Below are 9,680 nucleotides of genomic sequence, written 5' to 3'. Positions count from 1 at the left end.
ATGTGTAATCTAGCTATCTTAATTGAATTTAAATCATTCTGTATGAATAACTTTTTTTTCCTCTAATTTAATAATGAGAGGCCACTCATTTAAGACATTATTTCGAACCTGGTATGCGGCCAGCCTCATCTGGATATTTAACTTCAATCACGCGGGTGAAGGATAAATGTTCATTGTGATATTCTCATTTTGCATATTAAATTTAGTGCACATTTACTTGAAATAAACATTTTTTTAATCGGATGTTGGACCCACACATTAATCAGTTTGACTAAATGTTGTTGAATAAATTTCATAAAAGGTTCTCATTTTGCGCTCCGTTTCTAGAAGCAGCAGACCGTTGTGGACTCTACTAGAAAATTGAAGATGACTTATATTTCTCCACGTAATTAAGAGTACAGCTTTATAAATTTTTTCTTCTAATGGGTGTGTTTGCTATTAAAAGGATGGGTTCCCATATATATTATCTCCAAGTTTTTTCCCAATGTTTGATTCAGTATAAATTAAAGTAGGTTGACATATAACAATAGAAAGAATTTACAAGATATTCACTTTAATTCTACAAATAAGATTTGGGAGAACAATGCATGTAAGCAAATCCTTCCCTTCCTTGGGAATAAGAACGTTGCAGGCTCGACTATAAGGCAAATAATAGTTTGGGCCCAAAAAAAATTGGAACGCCCACTAATATATAGAAAGAGATATTACATAAATCTCATAGTATTAAGAGTTAATTACATTTTATTTCTATTCTTTTTCACATTACAAAAATCTCTTATATTTGGTGGAATCCGGATAGATCCCAAAAACGACCCGATACATCGCGTCTCAGTTCCGGATACTTCATTCAATATCTCGATAAATCACGTACATCCTGATAAATCACATAAAAATTGTGTATTTAGGTAATTTTTCGTAAAAAGACTCATATATTGTTAAATTTAAAATAAATTTTTTGGATAAAAAAATATAATAATTTTTTACCTTTTAATGTGGGGATCGTTGTGATAATTAATAAGTAAAAAAGTGTCAAAATGACACAGTGGAGCATAACATGAGGTGTTTAAAATGAACAAAGCCTAGTTAAGATATTTAAGTAAAAGTTAATGCCAACTTTAGGAGGCCACAGATGAATTTAGCCGAAAAAACAATTATTGAGATCCTTAATATTCTAAAAAGAAAAATACGCCATACTTTAAGAATCATAATTCATCACTTAAATGGGACACAAAATCAAGAACTTAAAGAGTTGTTAACAATCTGTGAAACTAAAAGTAAACTGAGGAAGATGAAAAAAAGTGGAAAGGAAACAACTCATTAAGTGTGTAATCTGTAGCTTCCAAAGTGGTGGAGTGAAGTAATAAAAATATTTTATATTTTATTTAAAAAAAAATTGGGGCGGAACATAGTAATACTTTAATTTTTATTTTTAACTAATTTTAATAATTTATTTAATTTTTGTTAAGGTGGAATAATTTGTTCATGTGGAGTGTGCTATGACAATTTTTTTTAAAATGAAAGAGAGAGTGTAGTACATACACCATGATGAGAGTGGATTAAAAAAGAGAACCGTGTTTCTCATATTAATAAGTGAGGGGCCGTTTGGTTATTGGATAAGGGTTGGGTTATTCATGTATAAAATGTTGCATAAGCTTTACCGTGTTTAGTAAAAATTTTATGCCAGGTATAAAATTCAACACATAATACTATATTTGGTTAAAAAATTAGAAAATCACATAATTAATACATGTATAAGTTATGAGTCAATCTATGTATTATTTTATGCGGGGTAGAAGATGAAATAAGTTTACATGAATAACTAATACCAATATAAAAATACAAATAGACAATTTTACTCTTCACTGTCAATCAAATATACTCCACATCTTTTTAGAAAACATTCAACCAAATTGAACACGATGAAAGTAAAATAAGGTTTAGGAGGAATAAAAGTTACAGTAGTAAGCAATGAGAGGTTCGTGTTTCTGCAACTCATCGACACGTTGAAGATAAGGTAAAAGAAGCTTTGTTGGTTCATTCTCCTTCGACATCGCTACTTCTACGATCTTCAATTTATGAAAACTTGAATGCTTTTTTGGTTAACAATGGCTTCCTTGTACGGCAAATACTCTTAAGCTAAACAACATCAGATTTTATATTGGTGTGACTTTATTGATATTTCTATGAACTTGCCCTTGGCTTCTCAAGTAAGGAAATTTATTTTCGTTTTATACTAACTTGTCGTAGTTTCTAATAATTCTCCCTTAGTTTCTTTAGCTTCTAAAACTGCAAGAAATGTATTAAATCCTGTATAACTAAATTCTGCATAAGTAAATTCTACATTACTAAACTCTGCATAACTAAACTTTGCATTACTAATACCTGCATAACTAATACATGTATTACTAATACCTGCGTAATTCTAACCAACAACCAAATGGGACATGATAGTTTAGATATAAAACTCATACTTCCAATAATTTATGTATGAAACTCAAAAAAAAGAAATAATTCAGATGCGTTTAATGAACCTTATTTAAACGAAAATAACTTTAACCAAAAACATGTGACACAAGCCTTTCTCCACACAAAACAAACATGGAGCTTGATATCAAAATTGAAAGATTTGAATCCAATACAAATACTTCACATCAAACAAAATTTGAAGATTTCAGATTTTGAACATTTCACATTCAAATTCAGTGTATTTCACAATCAAAATCAGTTGAAATTATTGAATTTGCTTGAATTACTATACTACTGGAGACATATATCATCTAAACTAATTTTTGTTACATAATTCAAATTCAGTAGATTTCGGTCAAGTTCAAAATTAAGTGAATTTTCTAATTGTTAATGTTGAATTTGTTTATAACTGAACTTTTACATGAATTATTATTGTAACATTCAACTGTAGTTATAATTAATTTTTTTTCTGGACCAATTCATGTTGCAATTTAGTTGAAGGGACCATGACAGAATTTTATACAATTGCCCACAAAATTCAAACGGACTGCTAGAACTAAAAATTTAATTGAATGGTGAATAAATCGTAAGAATTTTACAAATAGTATCATAAGTGAAATAGCTAGGATTATCGATGAAAATAATTTCTCAATATTATTCACTATTGAAAATTCATTTTTATAAGAAGAAGAATTCCAATTTATAGGTTCAATTAAAAATTTGAAATAACCAAATCGATTAGTTTGAAATGATAATTTAAGAAGTCGAGCTAATCCAAACTTTATTGTTTGAATTTGGATTGCTATCTCTTAAATTTGAAATTGAGAATTCAAAGTGAACTTTTTCATATTTAATTTGAATGGTTAGAACGTCCATTCCTAACTATTACTCAGTTATTTAAACTAAGATATCGAAAATTCTGTTTTTCATAGCAGTGAGAATGCCAAGATACTTTGTACTATATATTTATTGAGATAATATTAAGATTCTTATTAGGTTTTCTTTAAATTGTCTTCATTCCTTTTCCACAAGGAGGATGGAGTCTAGTAGGATTGAGAAAATTTATCCAATTTTTTTTACAGAAAATTACACGATTTTATATGAAATAAATATTAAAATCTCCTTCGACTTTATTCGTTTATTAATTTCTTTACATTTTGAACATTCTTAAAATTTTAACTCTGACATTACTCCTAAAAAATGTTCAAATTTCAAGGGTAAAAGTTTGTCTTGAAAAACTAAAGAGGAAAACAATTTGTCAAAACTCGCCAAAGCCCCCTTTCTTTGCCCCTAAAAAGGAACTCCGGTGCAGTAGACTGCCGGAGAAGGAAACTAGGCTTTCTCTGTCACTAGTTGAGATATCATAGAAATCACCACTTGAGCTAAGATCGTTTTGGTTCAAGGTACATGCTGTAGGGGAAATTGGGAGTTCAATGGAAAAATGTCATGGAGGCAGATTTGTTTTTGTTCTTGTGAAATTTATGCTCCTTGTCCTTCATCAAATACCGTTTTTCTTTTCCTTTAAACATAAATCAAAATCCCAAAGTAGATCTCTGTTTTCGTTACTAAATTTTTATCACTTTGCTAAGAGGGAAATATAACTAGTTTGCGGAATGAGTCGTCCCACATCGGTGCCGCAACCCATCTTCCTGTTGTTTTTATAGTGCAAAACTACAACTGTATGTCACGACCTTACTTGAACAGGATCTGTTCTATAGGCTCGTACCACTGTATCCTTGATTCCTAAGGAGACAGGAAACCAAGTCTGGTTGATGAAGCATGGCCATGTGACCAGAGCGTGATTAACAGCCTTCCATGGTTCCTTGAGCTGTGGAGCAGTAGATGATCGTTCTTGAACCTTGATTGGTTTGAGATGGTCTCATGGCTGTCTGACAGACTTCTCAAGCTTTTTGTTCCTCTTTCATTCTCCGAATTCTCGTCGTGCTAGCTTTCTATTTCACCACTATTTGCTTCCATTTTGAGTCGCCATGTTCAGCTATGTTCCAGTGATACTTCCTGGGTAGGCTAAAAATTTGGATTTAAGATTTTGTTTAGACGTTAAGAAAAGCCTCAAACAAATTTCCAACTGAGGTCAAAAATGAAGAAGGAAAACACAGAAATGAGCATATTCACCAACTACTTCAGATGTGATTGCATAGCATTCTCTTTCAAATACAAATGGCAAGAAAGAGATTCCTTGAATAGGTGGCAAATGCATCATTTAAAGATTGATTAAGTCATAAATATTAGGTAGAACAAAGTTGAGGAGACATCTTATTTAAATAAAAAATGCAAATAGATAAAGGTTTTTGTACATAACTCAATAAATATACTAAGATGTAATAAATATGATGAAATATTTTTTAATTATCAAACAAATTAATCAATAAAAAGAATGAAGGAAAATATTGTAACCTACACAATGATTAATGTCATTAATTGTTAGAAAGTGTGTTAAGAAAAAATGATGTTGTCGTTAAAGATTTTTTAAGAAAATCCAATCATTAACTTTTAGCATCTAGGCTTTTATCGATCGGTTAGTGAACAACCTAGAACAATTTCTATATTCGCCACCCCAGTCAAATTGAAAGACCCCCAGTCTGATTGAAAAGATATAACTATGTTAAATAAGGTTTCAACTTGAGCTTTGAGTGTGAGAAAAATATCAATGACTTCATCTTTAGATTTGATAGGATAAAAGCAAGTATATCAGCTAAAATCATCCACAAAATACAAATGAAACATAAAAACGAAATTTATTATTTGCATGATAAAGACTAAGCCCCATACATTTGATTTGAGTGAATTAAATCTAGAGAACTTTCAAAAGTTGAATTAAACCTAGGAAAAGGTAACTTAAGACTCTTGATATAAACAAAAAATCCTAGGATTGACAAAGGACCTTCCACGACGCCATAGTATAGGATTTTACTATTTTATTGTATAACCTTGTGTGGGATTTGCACTTACTATCTCACCCTATTTGAGCTGGTTTAAAATAGTTCACGACTTTTGGCTTATCTCACTAATTTTAGGACAGGTTTAGAGTTTTCACTTGATATTTAATGTTATAATAGAAAAAATAATTATATTGGAAATCCTAGGTCTTGAAATGTAAACTCCAAAAGTTTGTGGTATGGATGATGAGATTCTAAGTAAAAGTTTTACTCATTTTAAGGAGAAGATGTTAGGAATCCCTTATAATCCATCCAAAGATAGTTCCGAATTAACAATACAAGGGCTTATATATTTTGTTTTTAACTGTTTTAAAAGAAAGATGAATAAAAGAAAGTAATTTTAAAAAGTGAGATAAAAAAGGGGTCAAATCATTTTATTGAAATTAAGAGGTATATGATAGTATATAAGGAGTATATATGGTATAAGATGTGTATAGGATATAACAAAATATGCATATGTTATGTGGCACATGAGAATTATATATAATACTAGATGAGTTTTGCCCGTGCTTAGCACGTCCCAACATTTAGTCTTGTTACGGATCTAAAATTGCATAATATGAATGATCAATTTATATATAAACATCATTACATATTAATTGTTTCATATTAAATAAAAATACATTTCAATAAATAACAATATTACTATTTTGAACAAAGTATAACTGCCAAACATGTTCGGTATATAAACATGTGAATGTCATACTATTGGATGTTGAAGTGAGATATTTATATATGTGGGAGTACTAATTACATTTATATACTACGTATAAATCAGACAATAACAAATGCATCTTTCATGTTGTGATTAATTTCATTTGGACTGTCTTTGATCACAATTACCTGTTACATTTGAATTGAGGAATAAATTCATTTTAAGTAGAATTTCTTCTTACGATATGTCAGATAGAGTGGGATCGATCATGTCATAGCAATGACAAAAATTCCACCATGAAAAATTCCAAGAAGATGAAATGAATGCAATTAACTTACTTGGCAAAAAAGCATTTAAACTCCCCCTTCAAGAAGCAAGAATCTCTTGCCCAATTTATCAACATATAGTAAATAAAAATCATAGTGGGCAATAACATTGACTCCATCAGTGATCACATCAAACATAAATGAAGCATCAACAGAAAAATCAATAGTCTTAGACAACACTGGTGCATAGAACATAACCACATTGATTCTAGTAAGTTGCTGGAAACATGGGATCATAATTGCCATTGTAAGATGTGGCCTATATTTCTTTTGAGACAATTCCTCCAATGGTGTTTAATTTTCCTAGAGGCCTCACTTGTCATAACTAAATCACTTAACTCTTCATTTACATCTTTAATTTCCCAAATTCTCTTCAGCTCAGCTTTGGCTTCGTTGTGGTTGCCCAGTTCGATCATGGAATTTGGGGTCTCAGGGAGGAACAATGAGCTTACTGTGATGATCAATGCAGGTATCATGGCATCTTCTAAGCTCAATCTCCATCTCCAATGAATCTTGGCAAATAAATAGTTCAACACATTGTCTAAAGTATTCCATCTAGTGAATCCTCACAAGCAAAATAAATCTACGTAGAAAGTTTAAGATATATAAAAAAAAAGGGGGGGGGGAGAGAATCATAGTTGTATCGACTAAACAAAGTTTATTCACATTAAACGCTAAAATAGTAATCAACACATAGAAAAAGACAACAATCTGACATCATTTCTTCTTTTTCTCTCTGCTTAAGTTCTTCCCATATGTTAAAACAGAGCTCAACCTAAATATAACAAAAATACAATTCAAAAAATTTAACTAAAAATGCAAACTAAAGCAATTTTCTCACTTGAAATTCAAAAGGATTCAGAGCATAATATCAGCTAAAAAGATTGACACAGCAAAAGAGAGAGAATTACTCAATGATGAAATCGATTTTGGAATTCAACATCATAGTTTAGAGAGAATCAAATTAGGCACCTTTTCAGAGATCACAATGATATTGTATCTCGTCACATACTAACTTCTAACAATGAAAACCAATCATTTAGCTCACAATATCTCCATTTTCCTGAACTCAGGAAAAAAAATTCCTACCTGGACCTATGTGAAAGCCTCTATACATTTGATAACTGCTATGTAATGCCATACCTAACGACATTTCCTGGAAAGGATATACTGACAACATTTCCGTTATCAAATACAATCAGAAGTTAATTCCTCAAGACATGCCTTTGATTAAAGACATCAAATCTTGCAAACCTGAGAAATAATCTAACCAAATTTTACAAAATGATTACTGATCTCTTTAGCCGTAAAAGCTCTATGTTTAATCTATTTGATTATTTATTGGTGAATATATTCTTTTACTTATACCCCAATCTCCTTTATTCAGAATATATCCGTAGCATATTTAGTTAGTAATAAACAAAAGGAAAGCTTATTTCTTTTATGTCATCTACTAGGTACTATTTTGATGCATTTTATAAAAGAGAAATTGACAAAGAATGTCATTCAAGATTATTAACATGGCAAAGAAAGATCAAAATCGGTGCGTTAACCTTGATGGAAATATTGGTATAATTCTCTATCTAGAATAAGAACATGATTTTCTTAATTGTAATTCTATCACGTTGATCAATAATATGGCAGGTCATCTGACTCCTAAGCTTTATATTTCCTCAGAATTTAAATGATATAAACAAAATGGGAAAGTAGTTCAGCTTACCAACAATGCTAAGTGCTCGGCGAACCAAGCAAAAAAGACATATCTGAAAATATCAATCCCAATCAACTTGATAAATGAAGTAAAATATCAATCAGAAGGTCATAATTCAGAATGATGGAAATTGAGAAAAAGAATGTAAAGGCTACTATATCTTAACAAATTTTAATAAGAAAAATATAGTAGAAATTTATAAATATTACAAAAGAACACAAAAAATGAATTAAACTCCTCAGGGAAAACCCTATGTGCTTCTGATTGCTCGGTCCATCTGTAGAATGAGAGTGTTGGGGTGAGAAAGCACCACAACTAAAGTTTGATATGATAAAAATAATGAAAATAAATTGGACACGAGAATTTTACGTGGAAACCCCTCTAACTGATAGAAGGGAAAAACCACGGGGTAGAAGGATCTCACTATAAAAATATGGAGTACACAGCTCTCAAATACAAGGAGAAAACAACAATTAACACTTCTCTCTTGTAAAAGGAACAACTACTAAAGAGGACACTCAAAACTACAATATTTATCTTGGTGTATAACTCTCTTTGTATTCTTACTCTCTCTTTCTGGGATGGTATAAATGAGGGCAAGAGGTCTTCTATTTATAGGAAACTAGAAACGCGTAAATCCGCGTATTGAACCTCCCTTTTTTGACTACGCATTCAAAACGCGTTTTGTTGACTACGCGTTCAAAACGCGTTTTGTTGACTACGCGTTCAAAACGCGTTTTGACTATCTTGCATTCTCCCACTTGAAGATTTAATTGAGAATCAATTAAGTCTTCACACCATCCTTTCTACCTAATTACTGCAATGTTACGTTTCTGCTAGGCCAATAGAAGATCGACACCATATGAACTTGTTACTGTTGATCGGCTTCGTAAACATATCTGCCAGGTTGTCATTAGTGTGAATTTTCTGAATATCCACACTGCCTTCTTCCACCTTCTCACGAACAAAGTGATACTGAACTCGTATGTGCTTTGTCCTTGAATGAAATGCCGGATTCTTTGCAAGATGCAAAGCGCTCTGACTGTCACAAAATAGAGCAATCTTCTCTTGTTTGTGCCCGAGCTCCTCCAGTAACATCTGCATCCATATTGCTTCTTTGCTAGCTTGTGTAGCTGCTACATATTCTGCTTCCGTCGTAGATGTTGCCACGATAGATTGCAGTTTTGAAACCTAGCTTACAGCTCCTCCAGCAAGAGTAAACACATAACCTGTGGACTTGCTTTTATCAAGATCACCTGCATAATCTGAATAAACATAACCTTTAACAGTAAAGTCTGATCCTCCATAACACATTGTAACATCTGAGGTACCCTTGATGTATCTCAGGATCCTCTTAACAGTATTCCAATGCTCTCTTCCAGGATTAGCCATGTACCGACTAACCACTCCCACTGCTTGTGCAATGTCAGGTCTTGTACATACCATGGCGAACATTAAACTTCCCACTGCTGATGCATACGGTACTCGAGACATCTCCATCCTCTCTGCTTCATTGCTAGGACACATACTTGAGGATAACTTGAAATTAATAGGAAGTGAAGTAG

General features: G+C 31.7%; 1 non-coding gene across 1 annotated transcript; it reads left to right on the top strand.

Annotated features, from left to right (window-relative positions):
- Positions 1 to 4,152: 4,152 nt before the first annotated feature.
- On the top strand, positions 4,153 to 4,365 carry LOC129883797 (small nucleolar RNA U3). Its single transcript, XR_008765946.1, has one exon. It is a non-coding gene; the product is annotated as a small nucleolar RNA U3 (small nucleolar RNA).
- Positions 4,366 to 9,680: the final 5,315 nt, after the last annotated feature.

This window comes from Solanum dulcamara, chromosome 3 (genome assembly GCF_947179165.1).
Source record: "Solanum dulcamara chromosome 3, daSolDulc1.2, whole genome shotgun sequence".
Taxonomy (NCBI): domain Eukaryota; kingdom Viridiplantae; phylum Streptophyta; class Magnoliopsida; order Solanales; family Solanaceae; genus Solanum; species Solanum dulcamara.
Note: the sequence above shows the minus strand (reverse complement) of the source record. Positions and strands in the feature narration are given on the sequence as shown.